Source organism: Girardinichthys multiradiatus, unplaced genomic scaffold (genome assembly GCF_021462225.1).
Source record: "Girardinichthys multiradiatus isolate DD_20200921_A unplaced genomic scaffold, DD_fGirMul_XY1 scaffold_44, whole genome shotgun sequence".
Taxonomy (NCBI): domain Eukaryota; kingdom Metazoa; phylum Chordata; class Actinopteri; order Cyprinodontiformes; family Goodeidae; genus Girardinichthys; species Girardinichthys multiradiatus.
Window position 1 is genome coordinate 58,393 of NW_025917697.1, and position 19,515 is coordinate 77,907.

Below are 19,515 nucleotides of genomic sequence, written 5' to 3' on the forward strand. Positions count from 1 at the left end.
TGGAGAGGTCGTCCTGCACTGCAGCTGGTTCTGATCCAGCTGTTGAAGTAATTTATTTAGTCTGTAATCTGGAAGTCTGATGGTGTCTGTCTAACATGTTCGCTATGATACGGATCCAAACCGTCTATCTGCATATTTCCTCCTGCATCCATGTGGTATTTTAGCTCCATGTTGCCTCCAGGCAGCTGCTTCCACCTGGAAGAGACCCTCAGGTTACATGTTTGCAGACGTTTAGCACCAAGCGAAACGAGGTAGGTCATGTTTTAGATTTATATTGTTCTTAAGTTACTTCTGAGGAACTTTACATGTTATTCTATATAAAAGTGTGAATCATAATTTGTGTTTTATTTGTGTGTTCTGTTTGGTAGAACCACAAACACCTGGACCTGGTACCTGAATCTGCTTATTAAAGAAACCAGTAAAACATCATCTGACCTGATCATTGACTTGGAGGTCATATTTAACCAGTAACCACTCTACGATCACCACTATAGTGAACTGGTCATTAATCTTAAAGTTAATTACAGTTAATGCTGTTTAAAACCTTGTTTATCAATCATCCATTTATGTTTATGTCGTAGTTTTCATGATGCTGGAAAATGTTCTGGATAATTCTGATGCTCTGAAAAGCAGAAATAAATATCTGGGCCCATTAGAGGCTCGGTTCTACATGCAGGCTGTGAAACTTTAAATGTTTTTTTCTAGTCCGTCTGAAATAGAAATTTGTAAAAAACAAAACAACAGATAAGTGGTCTCTGATGTTTCTTATAGTTTCTATTATTTAGTATCAAAGTCAGTCACTGGTTTCTGGGAGCGCCACTGGTTCCAGCTGTTTCTGTTTCGTCTCCCAGCAGCCAGACAGTCTTAGAATATCATACTGGTGTTGATCAAAAGTTCTGCAGGATCTCACTGTTGGAGCTGAAGGTCCAGGTGTCAGAATTCTCTCTTCTATCAATGGAGACACACAAACCCTCGGGTGTCTGTAGCATCTGAACTCCACCCTGCCAAACCCTGCTATGCTAGAAGATTCAGAACATCAGAGGCGTAGTGTGGACCTTAATATCAGGTCCAGCACCAATGCTGTGTCCAACCAGAACAAATCTGGACAAAATGACCCAATTCTACTAAGCTCCTCCTCCTGCTGTCTTGATGTTTGACCCACAGCTTTCTTTAAGAAGGTTCTGCCTGTCTGATCTGATTAAAATAATGGACTCCTCCATGTTGTCAGGAGTTTCCTCCAGGCCCTAAAAACAGCAGCTATCAAACCACTGTTACAAAGAATAATCTGGACAAGTTGCTGGTGCAGAATCATACGTCTGCCTAAAAGGTCCATCAGACAGCTGCAGCAGATCCAGAACGCTGCAGCCTGGTCCTCATTAGAACCTAGAAACTAGAGAACATCAGCCCAGTTCTAAAGTCCTTCCACTGGTTCCCTGGACCTCAGAGAAGAGACTTTAAAATACATTAAAGATCTATTGCTGTTGTATCAACCTTCCAGACCACTCAGGTCTTCTGGTTCTAGTCTACTCTGCATCCACAGAACCAGAACGAAATGGGTAGTAGCATAGGTGTCCTTCAGGGCTCTGAATTAGAGCCTGGCTCAGCTGGAGATCAGGTACAGGCCTGTAAATCCTCTGCAAGAACGGAAAAAAAATTTCTTTTACAAGAACAAAGTTCCTTCTGGTCTGGATATTTCATAAACAAGAACTCAACTGCAGAAGTCCTGGCAGGTCCCTCCAACTGCAGCGTTTGTCAGTGTAGAAACTACCTAAACCTTTTATTTCTGACCAATCACTCAATAGTTGTCAGTCACCACACAAGAAAAAGGTTCTGCCCAGATAATGCATCAAGAACAAGCAGCAAGAACAGAACGAGGCCATCTGGGAGAGAGGACAGATGTCTGTGTTGTTGTGGAGCAGGTTCAGACCTTCAGGCCGCCTACAGCAGCAGGTGTGTGGAAGACCAAGCTGGAGGGTCATTGAGCTAAAGCTGCTCGAACGTTTTCTGTCATATCAGCATAAAGCAGATCAGCAGCCTGATGGAGCCTAAAGTTAAACCTAAAGAAGCCACCACCATGGTTTCTTTGAGTCAATGAAAACTTGTTTTACTTTAATATTAATTATTATTATTATTATTAAACACAAAATAAATTCAAAAAAACTCTAACATTGACCAGAAACACAGAAACAAACAAGTTCTTTCTGCTTTTTGAGTAATAAGAACAAGTTGTTTATAAGAAATGAATGTTGAATGTAAAAAGGATCGGTCCTGGTTCCCAGCCCTGTGGAACTCCATGAAAAGGCAATTAAGAAACACAGCAGGAGTTATTATTAAAACTGAAATATATTGATTTAGACATTAAAAGTGCATTAAATCATTAAAATATGAGGAGGCAGGAGGAATAAAAAGTTCTGTTAGGGAGGTTCTGTTTGTGTTCCAGCCTTAATAAGTCAGGAATGACACGAAGCTGGATGATCCGCTCCAGATGTCTGCCTAACAAGGAGAATTATTGTTGGAACCATGTTTGCTCCGGTCTCTCTGCAGGAGTAACGGTTCAGTTTGAGTCGCTTTATGTTTGGATTCGTTCAAATACAGGTCCTTCTCAAAATATTAGCATATTGTGATAAAGTTAATTATTTACCATAATGTCATGATTAAAATTTAACATTCATATATTTTAGATTCATTGCACACTAACTGAAATATTTCAGGTCTTTTATTGTCTTAATATGGATGATTTTGGCATACAGCTCATGAAAACCCAAAATTCCTATCTCACAAAATTAGCATATCATTAAAAGGGTCTCTAAACGAGCTATGAACCTAATCATCTGAATCAACGAGTTAACTCTAAACACCTGCAAAAGATTCCTGAGGCCTTTAAAACTCCCAGCCTGGTTCATCACTCAAAACCCCAATCATGGGTAAGACTGCCGACCTGACTGCTGTCCAGAAGGCCACTATTGACACCCTCAAGCAAGAGGGTAAGACACAGAAAGACATTTCTGAACGAATAGGCTGTTCCCAGAGTGCTGTATCAAGGCACCTCAGTGGGAAGTCTGTGGGAAGGAAAAAGTGTGGCAGAAAACGCTGCACAACGAGAAGAGGTGACCGGACCCTGAGGAAGATTGTGGAGAAGGGCCGATTCCAGACCTTGGGGGACCTGCGGAAGCAGTGGACCGAGTCTGGAGTAGAAACATCCAGAGCCACCGTGCACAGGCATGAGCAGGAAATGGGCTACAGGTGCCGCATTCCCCAGGTCAAGCCACTTTTGAACCAGAAACAGCGGCAGAAGCGCCTGACCTCGGCTACAGAGAAGCAGCACTAGACTGTTGCTCAGTGGTCCAAAGTACTTTTTTCGGATGAAAGCAAATTCTGCATGTCATTCGGAAATCAAGGTGCCAGAGTCTGGAGGAAGACTGGGGAGAAGGAAATGCCAAAATGCCAGAAGTCCAGTGTCAAGTACCCACAGTCAGTGATGGTCTGGGGTGCCGTGTCAGCTGCTGGTGTTGGTCCACTGTGTTTTATCAAGGGCAGGGTCAATGCAGCTAGCTATCAGGAGATTTTGGAGCACTTCATGCTTCCATCTGCTGAAAAGCTTTATGGAGATGAAGATTTCATTTTTCAGCACGACCTGGCACCTGCTCACAGTGCCAAAACCACTGGTAAATGGTTTACTGACCATGGTATCACTGTGCTCAATTGGCCTGCCAACTCTCCTGACCTGAACCCCATAGAGAATCTGTGGGATATTGTGAAGAGAACGTTGAGAGACTCAAGACCCAACACTCTGGATGAGCTAAAGGCCGCTATTGAAGCATCCTGGGCCTCCATAAGACCTCAGCAGTGCCACAGGCTGATTGCCTCCATGCCACGCCGCATTGAAGCAGTCATTTCTGCAAAAGGATTCCCGACCAAGTATTGAGTGCATAACTGTACATGATTATTTGAAGGTTGACGTTTTTTGTATTAAAAACACTTTTCTTTTATTGGTCGGATGAAATATGCTAATTTTGTGAGATAGGAATTTTGGGTTTTCATGAGCAGTATGCCACAATCATCCGTATTAAGACAATAAAAGACCTGAAATATTTCAGTTAGTGTGCAATGAATCTAAAATATATGAATGTTACATTTTCATCATGACATTATGGAAAATAATGAACTTTATCACAATATGCTAATTTTTTCAGAAGGACCTGTAAATGAGGAAGTCGAGGTGAAGCTTGTTAAACAGCCATGACACCTCTCCTAAAGGGAAAAGGAACACTGTGGACCGGATGCTGGTGCTACTGTTTCCCTCAGTGTGTTCTGCTCACATCTGGAACACATCTGCGTACAGGATTCATATTTCTCCGAGCTGCTGCCTTCCTCTCTGAGGTTCTGTGTCCAGTTTGTGGTCAGATTTCCTCCAAACGTTCTCAGTCTGCAGACATTTTTCATGCTGCAGTGTTTCCTCTGAGGACCCGATGGAAACAGGGTGACAGTGAACGCACCGCTGCTGTTATCATCCACAGGATTTCCCTCGGAGACTTTCTATCCATGAAACCCTGAGAGTCCTGTCAGCACGCTCAGCCTTCCAGTCCAAACTCAGGGCAGCGCTCCACTGCAGATGTTTTTGACCAAACCGACCGACGTCTTGAAGTGTGGAGCCTCAAATATGTGAAGCAGCCGCTGAGTCACTCTGTTTCTGGGTCGGGTTTCTCTGGGTTTGTCTGTAAGTCAGAGCCTGAGCCAAGAAAGCGTTCAGACCTTCAGCAGAGGGAACAAACTGGTTCAGTAATTACCTCACCCAGTTCCTGCTGGTGGAGAAGCTGGATCTATCCCAGCAGTCATCAGGTGAGAGGTGTGCTCCACCTGCAGAGGTCACCAGTAGCTGGAACATGTGGAACCTCTGAAGCACCAGTCCCCAACATAAGTCCTCCAGCTTTAATACCTGCATCTGCTCCAACTTAGATGGTTTAGTTACTTCCTCCGCATGCCATCAGGTTCTACTAAGGTCCATTCAGTCAAAGCAGGAAAACATCTAAAACCTGCAGGACTCCAGCTCTTGGAGCCAGAATTGGAGATCACTGCTGTGGAGAACCGGACTCACTAACAGACAGAGGGTTCAGGACATGTTGATGAGCGAAGTTCTGAATAATTTAGAACCCTTCAGGGTGAAAGAGGACCTCTCTGCCTCCTCAGGACAATTGTGGTAATTTTAATAAAACATTTCCAGGATGTAAACGTGAAGGAACTCAGATCCAGATGACCTAGAAATACAATCAGCCTGTCCACTTCCTGACCTTTAGATTCACGCCTTCTTCAACAGGAAGGAACGACCATATATGGATGATAAGGTAGGGTATGTAACCATGCCAACCTGAAGCCTGGTAATCTGAATCGAAACAGGAAGCTGACCTCTCTAACAGGAATATGTCTACTGGATGTGAGGCTGAATATTGGTCACAGAGAAAAAGAACAGAGTGAGGAGTCTGTTCCAAAGATCCTGAGTTAAACATAGGTGATGTCATTGGACGTAAACAGGTGAAGATGATAGAGTGGACCCATGGATCTAAAGGAGGGACCAACCCAAAGCTGAGCAGGGAGGACAAAGCACCTTGTTCTCTTAGATCCTGAGTTACTCTGGACTGTTTCTACCACTTCTACCATTGTTCTAGTGGAATGCTTCCACATCTCAAACCTACCTCCTCTTCCTCATCAGGAGATCCATTGAGCTCCTCAGGTTACACTCATCAGAGCTCTTCTCCTTCCAAGAATCCACTCTCGATCCACTCTTCTGTTTCCAGCCCTGTGCAGAGAAGACTAGAAACACCACCATTCATCCTTATCTCCACGGTCCTGCTTCTTCTCCTCTGGGATTCAGAGTTCTCCAACCAGGTAGGTCATGCGACCATCTGAACCCTGAAGTAATTCTCCCATTTATTCACACAATCCCAGATGTTCCTGTCTGCCCTGCCTCCCCTCCTTCCAGTCCTCCTGGGCTCCTCCTGCTGAAGAAGAAGAAGTTTGTAGTTCTATGTGCAGCAGAGTCTCAATGAAAATACCAAGACACTGTTTATGGTCCTCTGTCCCTACCAGAGGTGGGCAGAGTACCCAAACATGGTACTCAGGTAAGAATGGTACTACTTCAACATATTTTTACTCAAGTAGAAGTTAAACGTACTTGTACTTGACGTCTTCTGCTTATCCGGACCCGGCCACGGGGGCAGCAGGCTCAGTAGAGACGCCCAGACGTCCCTCTGCCCAGACACCTCCTCCAGCTCCTTGGAAGAGCCCAAGGCGTTCCCGGGTCTGCCGAGAGACATAGTCCCTCTCTGTAAGACCGGAGCAGGTGTTTGGTCCGCATTACCAAGACCTGTATGTTGGACTCCGGCGGGGCTGCCCTTTGTCACCGGTCCTGTTCATAACTTTTATGGACAGGATTTCTAGGCGCAGCCAAGGCCCGGAGGGGGTCTGGTTTGGGGACCAGTGGATTTCGTCTCTTCTTTTTGCAGATGACGTGGTCCTGCTGGCCGCCTCTAGCCAAGACCTACAGCGTACGCTGGGGCGGTTCGCAGCCGAGTGTGAAGCGGCTGAGATGAAGATCAGCTCCTCCAAGTCCGAGGCCATGGTTCTCGACCAGAAATGGGTGGCTTGAGGGGAGTTCCTGCCTCAAGTGGAGGAGTTTAAGTATCTCGGGGTTTTGTTAACGAGTGAACAACCTAGGTCCATTGTGGTGAAGAGAGAGCTGAGCCGAAAAGCAAAGCTTTCTACAGCTGGATCTACAGCTGGATCTACAGCTGAATCTGCAGCTGAATCTGCAGCTGAATCTGCAGCTGGATCTGCAGCTGGATCTGCAGCTGAATCTACAGCTGAATCTGCAGCTGAATCTGCAGCTGAATCTGCAGCTGAATCTGCAGCTGAATCTGCAGCTGGATCTGCAGCTGAATCTACAGCTGAATCTGCAGCTGAATCTACAGCTGAATCTGCAGCTGAATCTGCAGCTGAATCTGCAGCTGGATCTGCAGCTGGATCTACAGCTGGATCTACAGCTGAATCTGCAGCTGGATCTACAGCTGGATCTACAGCTGAATCTGCAGCTGAATCTGCAGCTGGATCTGCAGCTGGATCTACAGCTGGATCTGCCATCAGTCATAAACAGTCACATGTGTTGGGACCCCAGCCATGAGTAACAATATTAAAGGCCAGTAAAAACATTTCTGGAACTTTTAAAATAACTCGCATTAACCTACTTCCAGCTTAGCACAGGAAGAGGAAGAGTCAGAGCTGAACAAAAACGTTGTGCTCCGACATGGCAGCCTCTTTCCATGCTGATCTCAGAAGGGAACCGGACAGGAGAGGCACCACTCGCAAATGTCTCCTTACTGGCAAGCAGACATGACTTTTCAACTCGGATCCGAAAGTGACTATGATCACACCAATCGTAGTCAACAAAGTTAAGTAATGATTTGCTGTGTGAGTATCCGGCAGACAAGTGTGGCTTGACTTTTCTTCTGAGGCCTCCAGAACCAGTCCTAATCTTAGCAGATTTCCCCCACGACCTGAATGAAGGCCAGGACCGCATCGCACGCCTTTCTGCGCGCATGTCGAGGTAGGAAAAGCTACCCGCCGCACCGCAGCCACTGAAGGAGCAGATCGTACCTTTATTGTACGGTTCTGGTTCGGCTGAGCCAGCTAAAAGCCGACGCCTTACAGCTACTGAGACTAGCTGTAAGGCTGGTCCCTTTCAGTCCACATGTGAATGACCGGACCTCATCTTGTCGTCCGGAAACCTTCTTCTCAGCACGGTTTTTGGCAGAGAAGATTAATTAAGAGTTAAATAATCTAATAATATTTCTTTAAATATTATTTTAATAAATAAAGGCAGCTAATTAAACACCGTTGAGAATTAGTCATCCAGAAGGTTGGTTTTATTCAGCAGATCATTATTTAAAACATTATTTTATTAAAATAATGTTTTATCTGATCTTGCATTGTGAATGGTTGTCTAAAGGTGTACCAATTATTGCCTGTTAGTTCCAAGACTAACTTAACTCCATCCATCCATCCATCCATCCATCCATCCATCCATCCATCCATACCTCCATCCATACCTCCATCCCTCCATGGTCTTTACCTGCTTATCCTTGCAGGCCCCTGGGGGGGTTGGTGCCCATCTCTAATGGTCAGTGGGACAAGAGGTGGGTTCCATCCTGGACAGGTCTCCAGTCCATCACAAGATTTAAGAACTGCTCTATTTTACTGCTGCTATCGGAAACCAGCGAGGTGCAATGTCACCTCACTGGGGGGGGAAGGAGCCTGAGTTTGTGCGGGAGGTCGAGAGATATCGACTAGAAATAGTCAGGCTCGCCTCCACGCACAGTGGGCTCTGGAACCCATCTCCTCGAGAGGGGCTAGACTCTTCTACTCTGGAGTGGCCCACGGGGAGAGGCGGCGGGCTGCGGTGGGTTTCCTTGTTGCCCTCCAGCTCAGCCGTCTCGTGTTGGGGTTTACCCCAGTGGATGAGAGGGTCGCATCCCTGCGCCTTCGGGTTAGGTACAGGTCTCTGACTGTTGTTTCAGCCTACGGCCGAGTCGTAGTGCGGAGTACCCGGCCTTCTCGGCGTTCCTGTCGGCGGTGCTGGATAGGGCCCCTTCCTGGGACTCCATTATTCTACTGGGGACCTTTATCGTCCACGTGGAAAACCACAGTGACACCTGGAGAGGCGTGATCGGGAGGAATGGCCTCCCCGATCTGAATCCGAGCGGTATTTTGTTATTGGACTTCTGTGCTAGTCACGGATTGTCCATAATGAACACCATGTTCAAACATAAGGGTGTCCATCAGTGCACTTGGCACCAGGACACCCTAGGCAGGAGGTCAATGATCGACTTTGTTGTCGTATCATCAGACCTTCGGCCGCATGTTTTGGACACTCGGGTGAAGAGAGGGGCTGAGCTGTCCACTGATCATCACCTGGTGGTGAGTTGGATCCGCTGGAAGAGGAGAAAGCCGGACAGACTTGGCAGGAAGGCGATGAGTACAAGTACGAGTATCGGAAACCAGTGAAGGATTTAGTGACCTGACTGGACAGCGTGTTCAGTTTCTCAGTGAGATGTAGACCTGAGAACACAGCCACCTGACGTGGTTGGTCCACGGTGGATGTAGTTCCAGGGACGTGCACAGATAGACGCCAGGTGGTGCTAGAGCACCTCCCCTTTTATCCTTTGGAGAAAAAAGTGCCCTCTTTAAAGTGTATAGTGTGCGGCCTAAGGTAAAATTTCTGAATTTAAAGGCCTATAATACCAGTGCCCCACGTTTTGAAATTCCCTCCCCCCTTCGCCAGCACACGTCCGTGTCCCGCCTCGTGTGTCTCAGCGGAGACGGGCTGCAAGCAGAGCGGAGAGTTGGACCTGCGCTGGTCCAGTTGACCTCTTCTCTTCTCCCCTCCACCGTCAGATAGAACCCTGCCCTGCAGACAGGTCAGCTAACCATCCAGGAAACAAACAAAACGAATATTCTTGCTTCCTAAACTTCAGATGAAAAAGTTAAAACTTCACCTGCCTCCATTTTATCTACACAGAACAGGCCAATAAATGGCATACCTTTACCCACCATGTCTTCTGTGGCCGCCACCAGGCGCCAGGAGAAAGTCTACGATTTAACTCTTAGATTAAATTAGAAGAAATAAATTAATTCAAATCCATCTCATAGATATCAGTATTACATTTGCTATTATGGTCCCTGATGACTTCTGTTTGACTCATGTTTTATTTTATTGCAAATATGGTCAAATGAGCTGGTTAACATTACAATTCATACACAACTAAAATACCTTTAATAAAGTTCAGTAAATGTGGGGCATGTAGGCTAAGTTGTTTTCTACTTCTGTGTATGAAGATGATGATGTGATCAGAATATTTTATTTTCTAAATAGCAGACATCTTATCAGTTCTCAGGACTTGTAATCTCATTCATTTTTATTTTCTAAGAATAATATCACACTGGCTACATGCAGAAGTATAAATGATTCTTCTTATGATCATATTCTCTGATGTTGGTTTCATTTTGACGATAAAGATTTTATAACTCATGTTCTGGGTATAGTTGATTTACGCTGTAGAAAGGTCACTGGTTACTGAAGATAACTCATTTAGTGTGACCTACCTGGTACATTTGGCTTTGCTACAACATTAGGTTATTTGGTGCAGAAGATATTTTGTGGTAAAAGTACAGAATGATATAGTCAAGACAAATACGTTATGCTCAGTGTTTAAAAAGACTAAAAATGAAGGATAACGTAAGTTTCAAATTTGACTCAGGAAGTTCAGGTTGTGAATCAGTAATCTAACTTTAAATCAGTCTAAGATAATTTTGTCAAATGTATTCTTGTTTTGAGTTTTTTTTCCTGGGTGGTCATTTCCCTTCATTCCACAGGATAGTTTGCTTTGTTGGTGCTTATTAATACATATAAATTATGTTCATGTTGTGCCTGTAATAAATCTCACGCTACAAAGGCAACCGATAGCTCCATGTGCCGCACAAGGTGCCCTTTTTTCCCCCTTGAGCACCTGCCCCCCAAAATGTCTGTGCACGCCACTGTGTAGTTCTATGAGTTGCAGATGAGAAGGTGTTAGAACATGTCTACATTTAGATGTAGATGTCTGAAAACGTTATTTTTGACCAAATATTTAGTGAATTTAACCTAACTATCAACAGGTTAGACATCGTATGGACATGGGTCTCCTTCTCCTCCACAAGAATCATTTCTCTTGGTGATGATCCATGACTGAGGTCTCAGCAATGAGCTCCATGTGGTTGTAGCTAAATTTAGCAGATGAGAATGTTCTGACAGTGTTACCAGCCCAGCACACAGCCCTGTGGTGCTCCTGTACCTAGGGCAACCAATCAGAATGAGATGTTGTCATCTGATCATCTGCTACCTATTCATGAGGAACATCTAGCAACAAATGCTTAGATTAGATGCTTCATGTCTTCTGAGAAGAATTTTGATGTTGCAAAGCAACACCAGAACATTATGACTTGTAGAAGTCACTAGCTGGGAAAGCTAACTCCATACTGATGCTCCCCTGCTCTGATGGTACGTCCCATCAGCCTTGGTCCTTCACACTGTGGTGGTCTCTGCAGCCTGGTGTGGTCTGCTTTACCATCTAATGGACCTGCAGATAGAGCAGATAGATGGATCTTCTGAGGTTAGCCTGCTGCTGCTGATTCAGTGGTTCATCATCTTTCCATCTTTTGGTACCTTCACTGGACTTTACTACTCCAGTCTGTATTGCTCAACAAAAGGTTCTGGGTTGAAGATAAACCCATTGGCTTTAAGGGCCAGGAGCAGGACCATCATATGAACTGAGTGTCTACAGAGGCCTCTGCCATCATCTGATCTGATGTTCAGGTTGATGAAACCAGTAAAGATAGAAGCTCCTCACTTCTTCTACCACATAAAGCCAAAAACATCTTTATTTAATGAAGTTCCGAACTGGGGTTCTGTCGGTAGGTTCTCTGCAGTCAGTATCTTGCCTACTGGTACTCACCAGGATCATCTTAGCAGCACTGATGGGACAATGATCCAGAATGTCCCAGGACATTCCAGAATGTAAAACCATGTCTCTAATGGATCTGATCATGGTGGTCCTTCTCTCCACTTTAGGCCTCCAGCAGATGATCTGTCTAGAGCAGAGCTGTCCAAAGTCAGTCCTTGAAGTCTTTGGTATCCTGTGTGTTTTAGATGTTTCTCTGCTTCAGCACACCTGATTTCCACTGATGGCTGATTCTCAGTATGTTGCTGAGCAGCAATCATCTGAATCAGATGTGTTAAAGCAGGGAAACATCTAAAACACACAGGATACCAAGGACTTCAAGGACTGACTTTGGACATCCCTGGTCTGGACTTTAACAGGGACTCAGCAAACAGCCTGTCAGGTCTGTTCACTGCAGATCCCCACATATCTGCTCTTTGAATCCATTAGTCTTCATGATCCTCCTGATCTACACCATGATCACCTGGTCCTGTACAGATCAGGAACATCAACCATTTCTAGAGTCAGTTCCTCACCAGTTCTTCCTGTATTATCAGTGTTTTTAAGGCAGCAGTCACTCTGTCATCCTTTCTCCATCTCTGCGTCTCTCTCTTCATGTCTCATCTCTGGTGGACCTAACCTGAGTTGTTGTTTCAGGTGTTTCTGCACTACTGCTGATTGGACTGATGATGGTTGCAGGTAAGTTCACAGGAGATAAAAAGCACCACAGATCAGTGACTCTGAGACCTTCTCTCAGTTTGCTCTCCTCCAGTCTGCTACTACGTTCCTCCTTTTCCTCCCAGACGAGCTCTGGTCCATCTGGTCATCATTATCCCATACTTCTGCTCCACCTGGAAGATGCTGTCAGTGGTCCTGACGATGAAGCCAGGTACCAATCAGACTTTGTCCTGTGTGTTGGACAAAACTGTGGAAATGTGGAAAAAGGCTGAGCTCTAGTTGAGAAGATCATGCTTTAGAAGGAACTAAAATAAAAGCATCGTCTGAAACCCGGGGTGTATTCACACCAGGAAAGTTCTTTGGTCCGCTTGTTTGGTTCGGACCAAAAGCGAACTTTATTTTTTTCATTTGGTGCGGTTTGTTTTCACATTGTACTTTTTAAAAGTGAACTATTACTTGTAAACAAAGCCTCGCGGGCGACGATTATTGCTCCCATTGGACAGAAATGATGGGGGCGGGACAGAGGACACACCTGGAAATGGAGGAAAACATCTGTAGACGTGCTGCGTTCAGCTCCTCTGTTCTGCATATTTGTGCCGTTATTACAGCTGCAATATTATTGTGAGGCTGAAGAGCAGCTCATTCAACACAGACTTTGAGACGTTGCATTTATAATGTTGGAACAGCGTTGGAGAACGCGTGATGAACGCCGATGTTCTCTACGTGCCTTGTCCCACAACAAGCCAGTAGCGTTGCTAAGCAACACACAGCTTATCAGGTATGATTACCTTAAAACACACACCTTTGCTACCGGCTACGGTGGCTTTTTATGTCCAAAGAGACGTACGCTTTTTGTAGTTGGTTCGGATCGGGGCCGGTTTGTATTCAGACCAGAGTCCGTTTGGAAGCAGACTGAGACCACCTCAAAAGTGGGTCTCGGTCCGGTTGTTTGGTCCGGACCAGGGTTCGCTTGAGTGCATTCACACCTGCACAAAAGGTCTGGACCAAGGAGGGAAACGAACTCTGGTCCGTTTAAAGTGGACCAAAAGTGGCCAGTGTGAATTCATCTCATCAGGTACTAAACCTGCAGACTCCATGGAGATGGACCAGTTTGTGGAACGGTTTCCTGGTATCATTGAAGATATCACCACTGAACATCACTTTTGAGCAGTTTTTCTACAAGAACTGTCCTCAACAACCCTTCCTACATCGGTGGACAGCAGCAGCTTCTTCACTATGGAGTTCTGATGTTCTTCCATCTTGGAGGTAACACCTGCATGCTCCAGAGCTGCAAACTGCCAAAACATCTGCTTATATGGAGCTGCTCATGATGATCCATTAATCAGTCCATGTTATCTCCTGCAGAAGCAGCTGCAGGTTTTACTGTAAATGTCATGTTGTCTTTATGGAAACCTTCTAAGATGTTTGATGTGAAGATGGAGAACCTGGAGTCATGATGTAATGATGTATAAATAAATCCAGTTAAACAGCTAAACTTGTGTCTATGAGGCCTTCATGGAGCTGTGAGAACTTCATGGAGCTGGACCAAAGATTAATTCCTCCTGAGGAACAGTTCTGGTTTTAGATGAGAAGATCTGACATGTAGCTGTGTGAAGAAGGTCAGGACATCCTGTCCACTAAAATGAATTTCATACGTGAACACCAGAACAAGCATGAGGTCAATGTATTGACTTCACATGACTAAGAGACTTGCTGTGAAGAGCAGATGTTCTTCATGTATCTTCTCCAACAGGAGCCGATGAGGAGAAAAGTTCTGTTCCAGAGAGATGAGATGATCTGAGCTTTGTGTTCATCACCCTGCTGGAAGCAGATACCAGAAGACAGGTCCACTATGGTTCTGAAGAGATGGAGATGTGAAGGTGTGGGATGGAAACATCCCCCACATATAATATCACCACCACCGGCAGCAGCCTGAAACATTGACTCAAGCTAGGATGGATCCATACTTTCATGATGGTTCCACCACATTCTGACCCGACCATAAGGATGCTGTGGCTGAAATCCAGACTCATTGGACCAGAAAACCATTTTCCACCTTGTTCTGGTCGGATTCTGGGGAGTCTCTGTGAATCCAGCCTTAGTTTCCTGCCCTTAGATGACCAGTGATTTTTGGAGATGCTGATGCGCTTCTATCATCTGGAACCAGTCAGCCCTCCTCTGACCTCTGACCTTAACAAGGCATTTCACTCCCCACAGCTGCTGCTCTCTGGATGTTTCTCTTTTCAGACCATGATCTGTAAACCTCCGAGATGATTTCATGTAGAACAGCAGGTTCTGAAATACTCAGACCAGCCCAGTAAATCCCACAAGCAGAACCTTTGGCCCATAAGGGAAGAATCCTGATACTTTTGACTCTGATCTGGTGCCTGAAGCAAAGTGGGTTAAAACAAAGTTTAGAACTAAAGTTCTGGAAACATCAGGAGGAAGATGGAAGCTAAAAGCAAAGAACTTCCCTGGTAAAAATCTCAAAGACTTCCAGCAGCAGCAGGGATGTAGTCCCGGACCCGGTGACCTTTGCCAAATGTCTCCCCCTCTCTTGGCCCCTCCTTCCTGTCTGTCTACTGTCAAAAATAAAGGCCTCTAGTGCCAAAAAAAAATCTTTAAGAAAAAAAAAACCTTATAGAAACCTTCATAAGGCCAAGAGGAAGCCCTCCATACCCTCTTAGATCCCCCCTACCCCTGAGTTGAAGCTTCTGTAGCCATGGAAACGTGTTAATCTGACCATCAGGCACCTGTCAGGTGTTTCAGGAGTTATCAGAACCAAGCTTTACACTGCTGCTGTCCTCTGGTTACTGTCTTAAAAAGCACCAATGGCCTTCAGTCCACAGTTCCTGGACGTCATATCTGAAATGGAGGTCCTGAACATGGTCCTTTTGGATTCCATGGCCCAAGCCTCCCTCAGAAGATGAGAAACTATCCTGGAGATGAAGAACCTCAGAATGGTACCCTCTGCCAGGTGGTCCCAGTTCACCCTTAGGTTGATCCAGCAGAATCTCCCAGCTCTGCCTCTGTCCTCGACCTTTGGCCCAAGGCAGCCTGGTACCAAATACATTCTTGAACCACCTGGTGTTTGTTCTGGACATCCCATAGCATGACACTGAGGTCCAACAACACCTCCGTGTATTAGTGACTCACAGCACTTTGGAATTAGTCGTTGCTGCAATCTCTCGACTCAGAATACATGCAGCAACAGCGAAAAGGAGAACAGAAAGAAACCTCCAGCAGAACCAGAACCAGGCTCAGAACATGCAGATAGTTTGACTTTCAATGTGTTATAAAATCAAAATGAGGAAGGAAAAGAGACAGAAACTGATTCTGAACAGATAGCTTACAGAGACCGAGAACTCTAGAAACAGCTTTCAGGAGTAACTATCTGATGGACTTCAGACAGAACTGATTCTAAAAGGTCCGAAATGAGTCAGGGTCATTTGTTGTGTCCCTCAGTGGGTAACCCTTTACTCCTACATTACTCCTCAGTGTAGGACAGCAACCGCAACAACACTAACCATCAATTAACTGAAGTCCAAAAGGCTTCAGTCAGTGCAAGAACATTACCAGCAGTTCAGCATCCAGAGCAGGCTGGTCTGAAGGTAAAGGTATACCAGTTCTTGTTGGTCCTCAGGAGCCCAGAGGGGAGAAGCAGGAACTCCTCTCAGAGAAAGCAGGCCTTCTTCAGGACTCCACCAGCATAGATGCTGTAAGCCAAGTATTTATCTGAGTGCTTTGACAATGTCTGGCTTTCATTCTTTATTCTGAACTGTGAGGTTACCATGAGCGTCATTTTGGAGAACATGGTTTTCACACCTCTAGCTACACCAACCCCCTCCTGCAGTTTGAGTCTAGGAAAGGAGAAGTGGTGAAGTTCACACTGATCTTGGTTCAGACATGATGAAGCTTCCATCCATCATGGTGCTGCTCGGTGAGTCCTTCACTACATCTAATCATTTAATCCAGCAGCTGGATCTGACAGCAGAAAGCTGAGTCCAGTCAGGGTTCTACCTGCAGAAACAGACCTAACCTCCAGGGCTTCCTGTTACAGGTATGGGTGGACTGCTGGTTCTGCTGATTGGACTGGGCTTTACAGGTCAGTTGATTAAAGTAAAACCCATCACGGGTTCTCCAACAACAGAATTGAAACCTTTATTCTGTTCTCATCCAGTCAGGCTCTGTATCTCTCCGTTTTCTCCGAGCCGGACTCTGTTTCAGCTGGTGGTCATCATCCCATTCTTCATCTCCACCTTGAAGATGTTGGCCCTCCTCAGAGACATGATGCCAGGTAAGACCAAACAGGAAAGTTTCTCTTTACTTTGGGGAATCAGAGAAATGAAAGAGATCAGTTCTTCTAACAATCAATGGGGGGAGGTGGGGGTGATCAAGAACATCTCTGTTCTCACTGTGAGGGACTAATTTTAGACATTTTACCTGCAGTAAATATCTGATGAGATTGGGGGACCAGGGTTTAGCTCGGGGCTGGGACAGCTGCTGGAACTGTTGCCTCACAGCAAGAAGACCCTGGATTTGAGCCCGGGTCGGTCCTGTCCTGTGTGGAGGGGGTTTGTTCTCCCAGTGAAGCTGAGGGTTCTCCTCCTAGGGTCCAGTGAACCTTCATGTCAGGTTAATGGACCACTGTAATTGACCCGTGTGAGTGTGTATGCTAACGGCTTTCTGTCTTCTGTGCCTCTGTGGGGTCCTCTGATGGACTGACCCCACCTACTGGTTAAGTGCAAGGATGGATGGATGGATGGATGGATGGATGGATGGATGGATGGATGGATGGTGGATGGATGGATAGTGGATGGATGGATGGATGGATGGATGGATGGATAGATAGTGGATGGATGGATGGATGGATGGATAGTGGATGATGGATGGATGGATGGTGGATGGATGGATGGATGGATGGGTGGATGGATGGTGGATGGATGGATGGATAGTGGATGGATAGTGGATGGTGGATGGATGGATGGATGGATGGTGGATGGATGGATGGATAGTGGATGATGGATGGATGGATGGTGGATGGATGGATGGATGGATGGATGGGTGGATGGATGGTGGATGGATGGATGGATGGATGGTGGATGGATGGATAGTGGATGGTGGATGGATGGATGGATGGATGGATGGATAGTGGATGGATGGATGGATAGATGGATGGTGGATGGATGGATAGTGGATGGATGGATGGATGGTGGATGGATAGTGGATGGATGGATGGATGGATGGATGGATGGATAGTGGGTGGATGGATGGATGGATGGATAGATAGTGGATGGATGGATGGATGGATGGATAGTGGATGATGGATGGATGGATGGTGGATGGATGGATGGATGGATGGGTGGATGGATGGTGGATGGATGGATGGTGGATTGATGGATGGATGGATAGTGGATGGATGGATGGATGGTGGATGGATGGATAGTGGATGGATGGATGGATGGATGGTGGATGGATGGATGGATGGATAGTGGATGGATGGATGGATGGATAGTGGATGATGGATGGATGGATGGTGGATGGATGGATGGATGGGTGGATGGATGGTGGATGGATGGATGGATGGATGGATGGATAGTGGATGGTGGATGGATGGATGGATGGATAGTGGATGGATGGATGGATGTTGGTGGATGGATGGATGGATTGATGGTGGATGGATGGATAGTGGATGGATGGATGGATGGTGGATGGATGGATGGATAGTGGATGGATGGATTGATGGTGGATGGATGGATAGTGGATGGATGGATGGATGGTGGATGGATGGATGGATAGTGGATGGATGGATGGTGGATGGATGGATGGATAGTGGATGATGGATGGATGGATGGTGGATGGATGGATGGATGGACGGGTGGATGGATGGTGGATGGATGGATGGATAGTGGATGGATAGTGGATGGTGGATGGATGGATGGATGGATGGTGGATGGATGGATGGATAGTGGATGATGGATGGATGGATGGTGGATGGATGGATGGATGGATGGGTGGATGGATGGTGGATGGATGGATGGATGGATGGATGGATGGATGGATGGATGGTGGATGGATGGATGGATAGTGGATGGTGGATGGATGGATGGATAGTGGATGGATGGATGGATGGATGGTGGATGGATGGATGGATGGATGGTGGATGGATGGATAGTGGATGGTGGATGGATGGATGGATGGATGGATGGATAGTGGATGGTGGATGGATGGATGGATGGATGGATGGTGGATGGATGGATAGATGGTGGATGGATGGATGGATGGTGGATGGAAGGATGGATGGATAGTGGATGGTGGATGGATGGATGGATGGATGGATGGATGGTGGATGGATGGATGGATGGTGGATGGATGGATGGATGGATGGTGGATGGATGGTGGATGGATGGATGGATAGTGGATGGTGGATGGATGGATGGATGGATGGTGGATGGATGGATGGATGGATAGTGGATGGTGGATGGATGGATGGATGGATGGATGGTGGATGGATGGATGGATGGATGGATGGATAGTGGATGGATGGATGGATAGTGGATGGTGGATGGATGGATGGATGGATGGTGAATGGGTGGGTGGATGGATGGATAGTGGATGGATGGATGGATGGTGGATGGATGGATAGTGGATGGATGGTGGATGGATGGATGGATAGTGGATGGATGGATGGTGGATGGATGGATAGTGGATGGATGGATGGATGGATGGATGGTGGATGGATAGTGGATGGATAGATGGAGAGTGGATGGTGGATGGATGGATGGATGGATGGTGGATGGATGGATGGATGGATGGAAAGTGGATGGATGGATGGATGTTGGTGGATGGATGGATGGATGGATGGATGGATAGTGGATGGTGGATGGATGGATGGATGGATAGTGGATGGATGGATAGTGGATGGATAGTGGATGATGGATGGATGGATGGATGGATGGATGGATGCATGGATGGATAGTGGATGGTGGATGGATGGATGGATGGATAGTGGATGATGGATGGATGGATGGATGTTGGTGGATGGATGGATGGATGGATGGATGGATAGTGGATGGTGGATGGATGCATGGATGTTGGTGGATGGATGGATAGTGGATGGATAGTGGATGATGGATGGATGGATGGATGGATGGATGGATGCATGGATGGATAGTGGATGGTGGATGGATGGATGGATGGATAGTGGATGATGGATGGATGGATGGTGGATGGATGGATGGATGGATGGGTGGATGGATGGTGGACGGATGGATGGATGGATGGATGGATGGTGGATGGATGGATGGATAGT

At 46.1% G+C, this 19,515-nt stretch overlaps 1 long non-coding RNA gene across 1 annotated transcript; it reads left to right on the top strand.

Moving 5' to 3' along the window:
* The first annotated feature begins 15,792 nt into the window (after window positions 1-15,792).
* On the top strand, window positions 15,793-16,502 carry LOC124865214. The gene is made up of 3 exons (XR_007037505.1): window positions 15,793-16,143; window positions 16,264-16,308; window positions 16,384-16,502. It is a non-coding gene; the product is annotated as an uncharacterized LOC124865214 (long non-coding RNA).
* The last annotated feature ends 3,013 nt before the right edge of the window (window positions 16,503-19,515 follow it).